Raw genomic sequence first — 16139 nt, 5'->3', positions numbered from 1 at the left:
TTGTGCAGAAGTTTTAAACTGAAATATTGAGCTAAGCTTAGGTTTGCTCATTGGTCAAGGGTTATCCTTGCTGAACATGACTCCTTGTTTGGCTTGGCTGTTTTTTTTCTCTTCTGGTGATTTTGTTTCATGATGTTTATCATTGGGACTCTGACTACAGGCAGGAAGCAGACCAGCTGCTGGGCGTGCAGATGTTCCAGCCAGGTAATTGGATAATGTGAATGTGCACAAGAGGATTATGTATTCTAGTCAGGCAGGGGGGGCTTTACTCATGACTCCAGGAGTGCACTAGCAACAGTACTCTGAATACTGAGAGAACTGACAGCTGTGCCTCCTGCCCTATTCCCTGTCTGTCAGGTAGTCTAGTGATCTTATGGAACGGCACTAGAGGTTAATGGATCAGGCTTCATTCCCTGGGTGGGCGGGGCACTAATCTGACCACTCCTAGGTTTGTATTTAATGTAGCCCATTCAAAAAAAAAAAATATATATATATATATATTTTAAAGATTCCTTTTATTTTGAATGCCATTGAAAATGCAGATTATTTTGGATTCCTTTTGTTTTTCATGTTATGTAGCTAGACCTGCTGTATGCTCCATGATGGTTGTTGGGTTTAGGCTCCATGCTGGTTGTTGGGTTTAGGCTCAGGGTGGGCAGCGGTCCTCAAGATGCATTTTAATAAATCATTAGAATAATTCATAGCTGCCTGTTCTAAAAAAAAAGAAAAGGGTAACGAAAGGTAATGCCACCAGATGCCATAACAGCCACACTGCTTTGTCACTTGTGTACAAAAACCCTCTCTAGCTTTCCCTAAACAGATGCTTGACTCCAGATGTAAGCACCACAACATCTCTGACACGGGCATGGAAGTTTTTCAGTGGTTTTGTGAGGCTAACTGGTGAGTGAATTGCCTCTCTAAAAGCCTCCCATTGCATATCCCATGCCTGGGGCTTGGTGCTGTAGAGAATGTTCTGCCTCTCCTCTATCTGGGTCAATTCACAGCAGAATAGATTTCTCTCTAAAACTAAGTGTAGCATTTGCAAGTCGATGCCAGTTTCATTTAATATGCTCCGAGACGAGTCCCTCCAATGACTTCGTAATCTGCTCATCTCGGTGCAGATCATGGGTAGTTAGTTTAGCCATGATGCCAAGGTTTACTGTGAACGGACCGTGGAAAGAATAACTCTTGACTTCACATTGTCACTTTTTCAAGCTCTGGGTCTGAGCCAACTCGCACACTATTACTGTGGAATATCAGTTTTTAATACGATTTCTGGAACCGAGCGACAAGTGGTGATTTTGTAGTTTTCTGTGAACACTGAATAGTTTATTTCTAAGTGTACAGTAATATTCTTTCTGTTCCCGTTTTCTAGAACCACATGTTTTGTGACAAACCTGAAGACATAGCTGTCTGAGGTTTTTTTTCAGAATCAGAGGAATTATTGCATAACTGCGCATATCCCATCATCGCTACGCAAGCCGTTATGTCATAAACCTTGTGGTAATTACTTCCCCCCCCCGATCACATTTAAATGTAATCTCAGAATGCGTTTTGACATTCACACACACAACCCGATTTACCTTCAATATTCAGCAGCTTGGAATCATGGGAAATATTTTGTGAAGCCTGTTTGCTCCTTGTTTGTTCTGATTTTATAAACTCAAATCATGCTAATCAGAGTAGAAATGTATCTGTTTTAAATGTAGCGGTTTGATAGAATTTAGATGCGGCTTAATGTGAATTTTCTGTGACAAACTAAGATATATATTTAGGTTTGAGGCCTAACTAAAAAGAGAACATCATGGTGACCACCAGTCTCTTCCAATAATCCAATAGCCTCACAGTAGTGCGGCAATACCTCTGTGATTTTCATTCCTGGCTGTTACAAATGTGATCTCGTGATTTGCCACAGCTGCCATTACAGAATCATTATCATTTGATTGGCCAGCTTGTGACCGACGTTGTGAGTTAGACAGAGGGACGTGATTGGTGCTTTATTGAATGAGGCCATTTTAGACCCAAACGGCCTGCTCCTCCCTCAGCCATATCCTTCACACACCAGGAAAGTGGAGGTATTGATCTACTCCACACACTCCCATCATTGAAACTGGCTGACTTCCTCTTGGTATAGGGTGGGAGGAAGTTTCTTTTTTTTTTTTTCTAACAGTGCTTTCCTACTCCTCTGCCTGACTGCTGTACTAGTATGTAGGTGGAGATCCTTCTCATGGCATTTACATTTTTGTACAGCAGTCCATTTCTGCAAAATGGCATATTTTTGCACACTACCTAAATTCCATTTCTCCTGAGGCTCCCGTAGAGGTGACTCTTTCTGGACGGTGTAGGGATGTTTTGATCCTGTCTACTTGCCAAACCATCTCTGCGGCAGCCAACCCGTGGCTTCCAGACCATCCCCAACGGGTTTCGCTGGGTAGCCTTTGAAGTTTGGATGGTGTATTAAATATCTGGGTGTCCTGGAGGAGCTCATAATGAAACATAAGGTTACGATAACTTTATTCAATGTGACATTTTAGAAAACCTGGGTTCACTCCGACTGGCTGCACTAGAGGCTCACAACAGTTTTCTGACATTTTAAAATCATTCTCATGTGTGCCTTCCCTTTTGAGTTTAAGCCATTAGTTATAATCCACACAGTGTATTGACTGAGCGGGGGGCTGTGGAGGGGATTGAGGGACCAAGATGTTTTGGGTTCTAATAATTTTGGTGAACGTCCATTAGCATTGGCCCTGGCCCCTACTGTCAAGTGTTGCAGGCGGCTCCTTAGTCCACTCACATGTGCACACCACATTTGCATGCACACATACTATACGTTTGACTACACACACACACACGCACACAGAGTAATCTCACTTGAACAAGAGCTGGTGGTCTGCAGGGAGAATGTTGCGCAGTGTGCTGCTCAAGTGTTCTTGCTGATCCTCATTTCACATTCTTAATTGGTTCCTTTGCAGGGGTAGATTTTTAAGTGACAACCGTGATGCTGAACTGCCTCGGTTCAGCCCAGCTCTAGATAATGTCCCTCAACTACTGAGATCTAAATATAGAAGGGTTAGCTTTGGGATATGCCTGCTTGACATGCTCATACATAATGCATTACTTTGGGAGGTGTTGCATTGCTCTTATATTATTCTCTTTCATTATTACAAATGAGTTTAAGATCTTCATGCCTTTGAAGAAATACCTTGAGTTGATACGTTGCTTTCCAACTGAATTATGTTAGACATGAGTATTTCAACAGGCTTCACTTTTTTAAAACAAAATTCTTCTGCTTGATTTTGATGGGCAGTTGGGCATCGATTCATAATATTTTAGACTAGGTGAAGGCTATGTGAAACTGAGTGTGTTCGCATTTTTGCACCCATCCCTCGTCACCCGTGTCACTGGTGAATGCATGACCTCTTGGGAACATAGTGTGACGCACTGTACCCGTGATGACCAGAGTGCCAGTGACGTGTGTGTGCTCAGTCCCAAGTGTGCAGATCAGTGTTGGGAGCCAAGTGAACACATTATGGAAATGACCAGGGGGGAAAATTGCCAATATTAACTAATTGATGATGTGGGTGATCCAACATAATCCTCATGCTTGTTTCTCTAATCGTATGATTAGCTCTACAACAGGGATCACCAACTAGATTTAGCCACAGGACCATTTTTATTTAACTCAAATAAAATGCATTTAAAAAGTGGATGGTCAGGAGGCCGGAACATAATTACAAATCATTTTGTAGACTGCAAATTGAGCTCAAGAAGGCCAAACTGATATTTTTGACTAAAACCATGCTTAATATGTGTGTATGATCATATACAGTGTCTTCAGAAAGCAGTCATACCACTTGACTTACTCCACATTTTGTTACAGACTGGATTCAAAATGGATTCAAGTGATTTTTTTTTTTCTCTCGCCCGTCTACACACTTTTGCAAATGTATTAAATGAAATAGAGATCTAATTTACATAATTATTCACACCCCTGAATCACCTTTGGTAGCCACTACAGCTGTCTTTCTTGGTAAGTTTAAGTGCTTTGCACACCTGGACTGTACAATATTTGCCCTTTTTTTAATGTATTTTTTAAAATCTTTAATTCTTCAAGCTCTGTCATAGGTTGTTGACCATTGCTAGACAGCCATTTACAAGTCTTAGCATAGATTTTCATGCAGATTTAAGTCAAAACTGTAACTCTGGAACATTCACTGTCTTCTTGGTAAACAACTCCAATTTAAGTTTGGCCTTGTTTTAAGTTATTGTCCTGCAGAAAGTGAATTCACCTCCCAGTGTCTGGTGGAAGGCAGACTGAACCAGGTTATTGTCCTGCAGAAAGTGAATTCATCTCCCAGTGTCTGGTGGAAGGCAGACTGAACCAGGTTATTGTCCTGCTGAAAGTGAATTCATCTCCCAGTGTCTGGTGGAAGGCAGACTGAACCAGGTTATTGTCCTGCAGAAAGTGAATTCATCTCCCAGTGTCTGGTGGAAGGCAGACTGAACCAGGTTATTGTCCTGCAGAAAGTGAAATCATCTCCCAGTGTCTGGTGGAAGGCAGACTGAACCAGGTTATTGTCCTGCAGAAAGTGAATTCATCTCCCAGTGTCTGGTGGAAGGCAGACTGAACCAGGTTATTGTCCTGCAGAAAGTGAAATCATCTCCCAGTGTCTGGTGGAAGGCAGACTGAACCAGGTTATTGTCCTGCAGAAAGTGAATTCATCTCCCAGTGTCTGGTGGAAGGCAGACTGAACCAGGTTATTGTCCTTGTCATCTCCCGTCTGGATTACTGCAACTCGCTGTTGGCTGGGCTCCCTGCCTGTGCCATTAAACCCCTACAACTCATCCAGAACGCCGCAGCCCGTCTGGTGTTCAACCTTCCCAAGTTCTCTCACGTCACCCCGCTCCTCCGCTCTCTCCACTGGCTTCCAGTTGACCAGCTCCCCCAGGGCTCTGTTCTATCCGCTACAAGACCATGGTGCTTGCCAATTAATCTTCTCCTTTCCCCCTTCGGACCAGCTGTGATGGGGAACGATGACACCTCAGTACCTCCAGGCTCTGATCAGGCCCTACACCCAAACAAGGGCACTACGTTCATCCACCTCTGGCCTGCTCGCCTCCCTACCACTGAGGAAGTACAGTTCCCGCTCCTCCGCTCTCTCCAGCCCAGTCAAAACTGTTCGCTGCTCTGGCCCTACACCCAAACCCCCAATGGTGGAACAAACTCCCTCACGACGCCAGGACAGCGGAGTCAATCACCACCTTCCGGAGACACCTGAAACCCCACCTCTTTCAGGAATACCTAGGATAGGATAAAGTAATCCTTCTCACCCCCCTTAAAAGATTTAGATGCACTATTGTAAAGTGGCTGTTCCACTGGATGTCTTAAGGTGAACGCACCAATTTGTAAGTCGCTCTGGATAAGAGCGTCTGCTAAATGACTTAAATGTAAATGTAAATGACAAATGTAATCAATTATTACATTCAGGCTGGAACACAACAAAATGTAGAAGTCATCGAGGGGTGTGAATACTTTCTGAAGGCACTGTACCTGTATTTTGGAACAGATTTCCTAAATAAAAATCACTTGGTGCTGATTTGCATTTATTTTATTTAAAAAAATATATATATTTTAAATAAAAATAATAAAAAATTGCTCAGAACTTGGAGGGGGCCAAATAGTTGGAACACCGCTTTACAACAACCTCAATCAAGGGTTACCGTGTAGGTTTGAGTGATGTTTTTCCATATACGAATGCTCCTGCACACACAACTGCATCTGCATTATTGATATAATTTATGTTTACATCATTTAACAATCCTCATGCTTTCTCCCATGTTTTTCCTTCAGTGCTGGAGAGGAAGATGTCGGTAAGGCAAAGCAGAGAGGAGCTGATTAAGAGAGGCGTGCTGAAGGAGATCTTTGAGAAAGGTGAGACGCTTTCCTCCCTATCAAAAATGTAAAAGGATCAAATTAATTTAATCCTGTGCCCCTAAAATGTTTTGCTTATCAATGTTTCGTCATCCTTCAGTGAATTAGTGTGTGTGTGATTTTATTGCATGTTCTGCTCAGCTAAATGCCAAATTGCATTACTTTCAGAAAGTCATTCAGCCACTTTCTAGTTTAAGGCTTTTCTTCTTGACTCCTAAAGTGCATTGGAATCATTTAGTGATTTGTGTGTGTGTGTGTGGCCACCAGTTAGATCTCTCACTCACTCTTTGTAAAAAAAAAAAAAAAATCTTATGTTGCACCGACCCAAACATTTTTTATGATTCTTCTTACTATGTTACGAAATGTATCCAGAGTTTTTTTTGGGTGGGGGACAAATGCTGTGAAAAGTGCATTAAACATAGAATTATATCAGTCATTCATCCATGATCCATTCATTTGAATCCTTAAGGGTGCATCAATCTAAGTAACATTATAAAAATACATTAAAAAAATGGTCCCAGAAATTTGTCTTCTCAAAAACATCTGTAGCTTCCTAATGGTTTGGCCTACAAACTAGTATGACCACTCTGGAAAGATGCTACCCTGATTACGGATAGTCCTGAATGAATCGTGAATAATGATGAGTAAGAAAGACGTTGTTACGAATCCCTTTTGGCCCGACAGTCTAGGGGGGATGGTAATGAGACCCGTAACATAACTCATGCAAATTATTATTGTGACAAAGTAAAAGTGTGAACGAAATAACCACGACAACAGAAATCTACCGTCAAACTCCAGGTTTATTTATAAACACACGGTAATGGGGGGAGCAGGAAAAGGGGCTGAGCTGGACCCAAGGAAAGAAACAATAAGTATTCAAAAACACCCCTAAGCTAGACTAGCCTACTTTAACAACAGCTAACTAACTAACCAAAAATACAGTGGGTGGTCCGCCCAGTTCTAACTAGTGTGTTTAACAAAGTTCACCTACGGGTAGTGTATGCCCATGGGCGACTTGTCTTGGTTTCCCCCTTTTCCCACCAGCAACAAACAAACACCATAACCAAAAACAATACTCACAGGTGATGACAAAGTGCTATGAGGTGCTTAAACAAAAGAGAGGTTAAGACACAAAGCGAGAGTGAAACACAGAGACCTACAGACATGGCATTTACAGAGAGATTGAGCTAGAGATTGAGCTAGAGATTGCTCCAGAGCAAACAAATGATGGGGTTTTTAAACCATGGGGAAGGAACTGTGATAGGGTAGGAAATAGGAGGTGTGTCTTCTGATTGATGATTGATTGTTGACTGATTGGGGAGTGATGGTTTTCACCTGTGAGGGGAGAAGGAGAGAAAAGAAACACACACAGGATACACACACACAGGATAACTGTATCTGTAACAGACGTGTAAACATCATACCCCCAAATAAAAATGCTAACCTCGCCTGATTTTGTAATGGCCCGCAGGTCTTTTTATTTTGGCCCACCAAGTTCTGAGCAATTAAAAAAAAAAAAATGTTTTACATAAGACTAAACAAGCTCCAAGGATGTTAATTTTGGAAAACATTTCCAAAATACTCCCACACATAATAGAGACAGTGCCTTCAATGTATTCAAACCCCTTTGCTTTTTCCACATTTTGTTGTTAGTGTGAATTTAAAGGAATTACGATAACTGGAGGTAGCATTTTTTGGGGGGTATGATATTTGTGCGTGGGGCTGTTTTGGTAACTATATTACGCCACACCACCAGTCTCAATGTCAACAGTGAAGAGGTGACTCCGGGATGCTGACCTTCTAGGCAGAGCTCCTCTGTCCAGTGTCTGTTCTTTTGCCCAGCTTAATTTTTTATTTTTATTGGCCAGTCTGAGATATGGCTTTTCTTTACAACTCTGCCTCTAGAAGGCCAGCATCCCAGAGTTGCCTCTTCACTGTTGACGTTGAGACTGGTGTTTTGCAGGTACTATTTAATGAAGCTGCCAATTGAGGACTTTGTTTCTCAAACTAGACACTACTGTATTTGTCCTTTTTGCTCAGTTGTGCATCGGGGCCTTCCACTCCTCTTTCTATTCTGGTTAGGGCCAGTTTGTGCTGTTCTGTGAAGGGAGTAGTACACAGTTGTACGAGATCTTCAGTGTCTTAGCAATTTCTCGCATGGAATAGCCTTCATTTCTCAGAACAAGAACAGACTGACAAGTTTCAGAAGAAAGGTCTTTGTTTCTGGCCATTTTGAGCCTGTAATCAAACCCACAAATGCTGATGCTCCAGATTCTCAACTAGTCTTAAGAAGGCCAGTTTTATTGCTTCTTTAATCAGAACAACCGTTTTCAGCTGAAATAGTCATTAACAATGAATACACTGTATTTTTGATCAATTTGATGTTATTTTAATAGATCTAAAATTATCTTTCAAAAAACAAGGACATTTCAAAGTGTCCTTAACTTTTGAACGGTAGTGTACATAAAGGTAATTTCTTCAAACTTGAGGCTTTTCAGTCTCCATGCTCATTAGTTATTTTCTGCTACTTCCCTCAGTCGTGTTTTTTAAATGTCTCCCAACTTAACTGTTTTATGTTCCCTGAGACCAACCAGAAATGTTTCCTTGGCCACGTATTCCCTGATTTTCATAAAACCGCCACACTTGTGGTCTCCTTTTGCATCAAATGTTGTGATCGGAAAAAGAATAGGCTAGGTGCAGCTGGTGCGCGTCAATTAACTCATTCAGTGCAGGGGTGTAGTGCTGCCAGAGCGCACCGGAGACTCTCTGCCACTTCTCACATGGTGGTGCACATTAAGGTCAAAGCTGAATCCATCTTTCCTCTCTTGGAAGATCAAATAATGATTAATTCATTTTCTATATAATGGTACTGTTACAAACACCAACTTTTTTATGATATTTAGATGACTAGTCCAACAACAAAAAATCTCATGAGGCCAAAACTCAACAGCGTGCGAATGTCTGCTACTAGGCTGAATATTTTTTGGATTGAAACAATATAGAGGAAGGCTATATAGTGTCTTAATAATTATCCTCTTACGGATCGTACCCTTTAAAACATTTTTAAAAAATCACCTAAAATTACATACCCAAATCTAACTCTCTGTAGCTCAGGACCTGAAGCAATTTTTGATACCATTTGAAAGGAAACGCTTTTGAACTTTGTGGAAATGTGACATTAATGTAGGAGAATATAACACATTAGATCTGGTAAAAGGGGATACAAAAAAAAAAATCATGTTTTCTATTTTCTTTTTGTTCCACATTTTTGAAATGCAAGAGAAAGGCCATAATGTAGTGTTGCAGTTTAGGCTCAATTTAGATTTTGCAAGGTGTGTCCAAAGTTTCAGATTGATCCAGTGAAGTATTGCAATACTGCACAATATGTTGGATCAAGTGTGCCCAAATGTGCCAAATTGGTCAATTGATACGTTTTCAGGTACATAACTATAGAGAACATGTTGTATTAAACATATCATTTCTGTAAGTTTACACACTCCCAGGAATGTCCTACACGATGGATCATTAGCTTATACACTAACTTTAACACATCTAGATGGCAGGGTGGGTGTGGAGCCAGAGACAGCAGGGGTTCAAACTGTAGAGACTAGTTCCTTCATTTGAATATAAACGTTTATTTTTATCAAACCAACTATGCTACATTTTATCTCTGGGACCCTCAAGATGACGAATCAGAGCAAGATTACTGAATGTAAGTACATTATTTACCTTCAGAGGTGAACGTATCAAGCCAGCCCATATAAGACATGTCTGTCCAGAAAAGATGGCTGCTAATCACATTGGTGCACGTTAGCTCTACCGTCCCGGTATAGGGACACCAATCGCGTAGAGGTTTTTAACTACAGCTGCTCTAATTTTCTCACTAAAACAGTTATTCAATTGCAAGAAGATCTAAATGCATATTCCAGGGTGTCCCGCAAAATCATCCTCTTGTCCTGTATTTGGGTATTTTAAAATGTGGTCACCCTACCAGCATGAGCGAGGGGATAAGAAATAACCTGCGGGAAAGTGGCCTGCATCAGCTATTCCAGTGCATCTGCTGACATGTATTTTTGCCCCTGCTCCTGCAGATTTTGATAATGGGCCATTCTAAATCCAAGCTAATTTGACATAAAGGCAATATTAAATTGAGAATAGTCTGATGGGTGAAAATACGATTACTTGATGAGAGAACAGTGTGTGCGCGAGCTTTTCTTTGCGACTTTCTCAAAGTCCTATAGTCTCATCATGCAGGCCATAAGCTATATGTTTTGATTTCTAAGGTTTGCATCATTCATAACTAAAGTTGCCAAATAACTCTAAATCTAGTGTATAGGACCCGTTTCAACTGATCACTTTTCCTCAACAGCCACTTCAAATGTGTTCGCATTTGCTCTGGAATGGGGAAAAATAATATTTATATTTTATTCAGCTAGGTTCAATTATTATTTTTTTGCTATAAAATAATGTCACAGGACTTTTACACATCTTGTCTGCAAAACGAACGGGCCTATGGGATGGCGCGTAGCCAGATAGCATACAGTAGGCCAACTCATATTCTCCCTATCATGATGTTTCATTAGACCTGCCTAAAATAAATCATGGCTTTATTGTGATGGTGTATATTAAATAGATTTTATTAGACTTTTTAAAATTTTATGTAGATGTTCCAAAGGCTTGCATCAGTGCCTTGTATGTGTGGAGGACTGAAGATCCTAAAAGGTGTTTATGTTAAAGGTCAATGACCATGAGACCGCCGGTCTTTTGCATGACAATAACCGACTAACACATTTTCATTACCACCACAGCCCTCTTTGTGCATCTTAACTTTCCCACTCATTATGATTCATTCAGGACTATCCATAATCATGGTAACATCTTTCCACAGAGGGGTCATATTAGTTTGTAGTCTAAACCTTTCGGACGCCACAGACCTTTTCAATAAAATAAGTTAGTTGGCACAAGGATGGATGGGCAACTCAGTCCTTGGGAGCCAGAGTGGTGTCACACCTTTTCCCCCATCCCTAGCAAACACAGCTGCTTAAACCAATTGCATTCTAAACTGAAGATCATGATTTTAGTTGATCATTGGAGTCCGGTGTGTTAGCTAGGGCAGAAGTGTGACCCCAATGAGGCTCCCTGGGACTGGAGTTGCCCATCCCTGGGTTAGAATGTCTTGGGGGTATGCTATTTGTGCATCTAACTTTCTCACTCGTCATTATTCAGGACTGTCCATAATCATGGTAGAATCCACATTAATGTAGAAGGGTTTAGATGCATTCTCATTTAAAATAAACTTGACTCAAATGACACAAAATTAATTACAATTTCTATTGGGCACGAAATAATCTGAAACATAACAAATATATGAATGATTTAAAAAATAAAAATGTATAGCCTACTGTTTTCAAACTCACCCTTCCTTTGTGTTGATGGCATTTGGGAAATGGAATAAGCGAAACGGATAGTCTGATCCCTCTCAAACCTTGTCCTTTTTATTGTAGCGATGGTTCCTCAAGTCTGATTTTGCTCACGTGCTGTAGTAGGCTGACTCATTTGCATTCCTGCCTTTGTGCTCCTTTTAGGAACAACTATCTTACCTGACAATGTGCATGAAGAAAAGTATTCTGAAACGGTCAACCAAGGAAAGTTTTTACTACTGCTATCAAGTTATGGTTTCAAAGGGGTATTTTCTCATCTGAGGTCCCAGATGAGGCCCCATGTGTCAGACGTCAGTCTCTCTCTCTCTCTCTCTCTCTCTCTCTCTCTCTCTACGGCTTTTCCCAGCTACACGTCCGTGGACCTCATGCTGCCAGCCTGCCACAATCGTCATTATGCAACCGTTAAATAACTTTATTTTTTGTTGACATGGTGATGAATTGGTCCTTGGGAAGCTGTCAGACTCCACTGTTTGAACATCTCTGAGTATCTTCACTTAACAATGAGTCATTCTTTCCTCGCCGTCGTTGCTAGCGGGAGGCGACCTCTTGATGCGAAAGGAACAAGGAGCTGTGGTGCATTTTGAGTTTCACAGCAGGATCTGATGGGCGCAAAACACGCCTGTCTAGGAGGATTGATTTGTGTGTGTGTGTGTATATACACGGTGCATTTGGAAAGTATTCAGACCCCTTAACTTTTTCCACATTTTGTTATGTTACAGCCTTATTCTAAAATGGATCAAATTTGTTTTTTAAATCCATACACAATACCCCATAATGACAAGGCAAAAACGGGGTTTTAGAAATTTTTGCACATTTATAAAAATACAAAAACCTGATCACATTACAGAAGGATTCAGACCATTTAATCAGTACATTGTTGACACACCTTTGGCAGAGATTACAGCCTTTTCTTCTTGGGTATGACGCTACAAGCTTGGCACATCCTCCTCTGCACATCCTCTCAAGCTCTCAGGTTGGATGGGGAGCGTCACTGCACAGCTATTTTCAGGTCTCACCAGAGATGTTCGATCGGGTTCAGGTCCGGGCTCTGGCTGGGCACTCGGACATTCAGAGACTTGTCCCGAAGCCACTCCTGCATTGACTTGGCTGTGTGCTTAGGGTCGTTGCCCTGTTGGAAGGTGAACCTTCGCCCCTGTCTGAGGTCCTGAGTGCTCTGGAGCAGGTTTTCATCAAGGTTCTCTCTGTACTTTCCCCCGTTCATCTTTGCTTCGATCCTGACTAGTCTCCCAGTCCCTGCCGCTGAAAAAGCGTCACACAACATGATGCTGCCACCACCATGCTTTACCGTGGGATGGTGCCAGGTTTCCTCCAGATGTGACGCTTGACATTCAGACCTAAAGAGTTCAATCTTCCAACTCCAAGCGGGCTGTTGTGCCTTTTACTGAGGAGTGTCTTCAATCTGGCCATTCTACCGTAAAGGCCTGATTTGGTGGAGTGCTGCAGAGATGGTTGTCCGGAAGGTTCTCCCATCTCCAGAGGAACTCTGTCAGAGTTACCATCGGGTTCTTGGTCACCTCCCTGATCAAATTCCACGATTGCTTGTCTGGGTGGGTCCAAACTTCTTCCATTTTAAGAATGATTGAGGCCACCGTGTCCTTGGGGACCTTCAATGCTGCAGAAATGTTTTTGTACCTTTCACCAGATCTGTGCCTCGACACAATCCTGTCTCGGAGCTCTACGGACAATTCCTTCAACCTCATGGCTTGGTTTTTGTTCGGACATGCACTGTCAACTGTGGGACCTTATACAGACAGCTGTGTGCCTTTTTCCAAATCATGTCCAATCAATTGAATTCACCACAGGTGAACTCAAGTTGTAGAAACATCTCAAGGATGCTCATGGAAACAGGATGCACCTGAGCTCAATTTCGAGTCTCATAGCAAAAGGTCTGAATGTTTATGTAAATGTATTTGTTTAATTATTATTATTATTTTTTAAATATTTGCAAACATTTCAAAAGTGTTTTGCTTGGTCATTATGGCGTATTATGTGTAGATTGAGGAAAAAAATATTTGATCCATTTTAGATTTAGGCTGTAACGTTACAAAATGTGGAAAAAGTGAAGGGGTCTGAGTACTTTCTGTCTGCACTGTGTGTGTGTTTGTATTGCGCAACCATATCCTTCTCTTGAATGATGCAGCACCTAATTTCTCTTGTAGACCTTAATTTCCATTTCATCTGTACATTATGTTCATGATTTGTGTTTGTTTCTCCAGCAACCGTGGAATTCCGATCCTCGATGGAGGGCGGAGTCTGTACTCAGGAGCCCTCTAGTATGAAGTCGTCTATGGTCCTTCCTTCAAAGAAATCTGTTGGTTTCCTCTGCAACGTTCAGGACAACGCCGCCAAGCCCCCCATGTACCACAAACAGCCCCCTGCGCTCCCCCCCAGACCTTTCAACAGGATTCCCAACTACAGCACAGGTAAGCGTACATACACCAGCGCCCCTGCCACTGATGCCCCTTGTTTCAGACAAACGCACTTAATGTGCCAAAAACGTAGAGCTGGGCGACATGGACAAAAATCCATATGGCTATTTAAATGATTTGATGCGAGAACAATACCTTAATGAAAGTGCACTAGTTTGTTTTATACATTTTTTTTTATTGCCCTTTAAACTACTACTAGTCTGATTTATTGTAGCCATCAATTCTCCGATTAGCAATCGCCCATATAGCAAACGTATTTAATTTCAAACGTCACATTTCTGTCCTACAGGCTATTTATTGCAATGAACGATATTAGCAAAATGCCTACGATAAGTGGTCGGTGTAGATTTTACTTTCAAAGACAACCCCACAAAAATATTTGCTCATCCTCTTCAACAAAGAGAAAGTGGACTGGACCGATTCACACGCGCTTCTTGTAATGGTCTCTCCCCTGAGGGTGTTGAAGGACGACCACATGTCTCCATCTAAGGCCCAGACCTGTCAGCAACGGGGACATTGGGACAAGTGTTTTTATATACAGTATGATCATGTTTGGCACTCCGCACATTGAATACCAAGATTAAAGATTGACTGAACTGGCAAAGGGTTTATGATATAGAGCTCCGAGACGGAGATGCATTGAACGTTTTGTTTGGGCAGTTACGTAGTTGAATAATCCTAAACATATTGCCGGTGGACACGTGCACATGCACGCACACGGTGTCTCTGTGCAGATGGCGGATGGAGAGATTAGTGTCATTAAGTCCCAGTGTAGCCAGGTCAGCTGTACTCAGGCCCTGACAATCTGCCAGTCAGCTAGAAGTGGCAATAGCCTAATCTAATTCTCCCTGCTCAAGTCCGGGCCTTCTACTGTACATGGTCACGTCTGTCCACTATCGGACTGCTGCCTGAGTCTTACAATATGGCCAAGTGCAGGTCACGTGTCCAGAACTCATGCATGGCCCTAATTATACTCAACAATTAGCGGCTTTGAAGAAGTAACATGTCAAATCATATTTAGTGAAGTCAAAGTCCCTGCACTAATTCAGAGAAAAGTGACCTTGACGTTTACCTGTTTCAGTCTTTTCTTTCTCTACCCATCTCTCTCTTTTCAGAATCTTGCCAGCAGATGAAGCTGTCCTGTATGCCAGCCCAGGGAGGGAAGCTCTCTCCTCCGCTACCTCCCAAGAAGGTTATGATCTGTGTGCCTCAAGGGGGAATGGACAGCTCCTCCCCCTCCCCCCTCAGCACTTTCTCCCAGCAGAAGTGCCCCCCTCCACAGGGCCACCCCCAGGGCCACCCCCCCCACCATGGCCCTCTGCTGCCCTCGCAGCTCACAGCCCTGGCCAACCTCCACCAGGGCCTCCTGGGGGGTGGGAACCACCATAACCACGGGCACACCCACAACCATGGCCACAGCCACCCGCTCCAGCTGCAGTACGGATCCATGCAAGGCCACACCCCCAGCCGCATTATCGAGGAGCTCAACAAGACGCTGGCCTTCAACCTGCAGAGGCTGGAGAAGTGAGTTGTATACACCGTATTAAATACAACTGTAATTTATGTGTCTCTATGGTTGTATAGCAGGTAGAAATGAATAGTTTTGAGATGACACAACTTTATATAATGGGAGTTGAGTAACATCAGTTCTATTTCAAAATGAAATATGAATACTTTTTGTCCAATGCATGTTCAGTGTAGCAGGTCCAGCTGGTTTGTAGTTCAGGTCACCCCTGCCTTGTGATATTGGGGTCAGGCTGCCACCATGTGGCTCTGCTGTAGATGTCTGACCCAACTCGCCCTGTCCTACTGCTACAGTGTGGCCCACTTTGACAGCAGTCTGTGTGTGCACCATGGCACCGGGATCTCTTCCAAAGGCCAACCTGGCACAGCATGTCCTGTTCTCTACCCTACCAAACATTGGAAAAAGGAATACAGAGAAATGTATTGGTAACTTGAGCATGTAATTTCTCTATAGCTTATGTAACATTTGGTTGCCGAAATCTAAAAATGGGACAAAAAAAACCTCCACAAGAATCAATCTGTCAGCCATTCTTCATCGCCCCGATCTTTCAATTGAGATGAATTGAAACGGGACAGGGACAGAGCCAGTATTATCATATTGCATATGTAGAAGGGTAGAATAGAAGCGCTAGGTACCCTTAATTATTCAGGTAGACTATGCATGCATGAGTACAATACAGCCTCACAACAGGGGGTCCTCCTATCTATCTATACATCCACACGTTTGTTTTACTATCCTTGTGGGGACCAAACAATTGATTCCCATTCAAAATCCTTTTTTCCCTAAACTTA

General features: G+C 42.3%; 1 pseudogene; it reads left to right on the top strand.

Moving 5' to 3' along the window:
• The window catches only part of LOC115102990 (phosphatase and actin regulator 1-like), a 53514-nt pseudogene that overhangs the window by 12468 nt on the left and 24907 nt on the right, over positions 1–16139 (top strand).

The sequence above is a fragment of the Oncorhynchus nerka genome, linkage group LG20 (genome assembly GCF_034236695.1).
Source record: "Oncorhynchus nerka isolate Pitt River linkage group LG20, Oner_Uvic_2.0, whole genome shotgun sequence".
Lineage (NCBI taxonomy): Eukaryota > Metazoa > Chordata > Actinopteri > Salmoniformes > Salmonidae > Oncorhynchus > Oncorhynchus nerka.
This window is presented reverse-complemented; position numbering and strand designations above follow the sequence as displayed.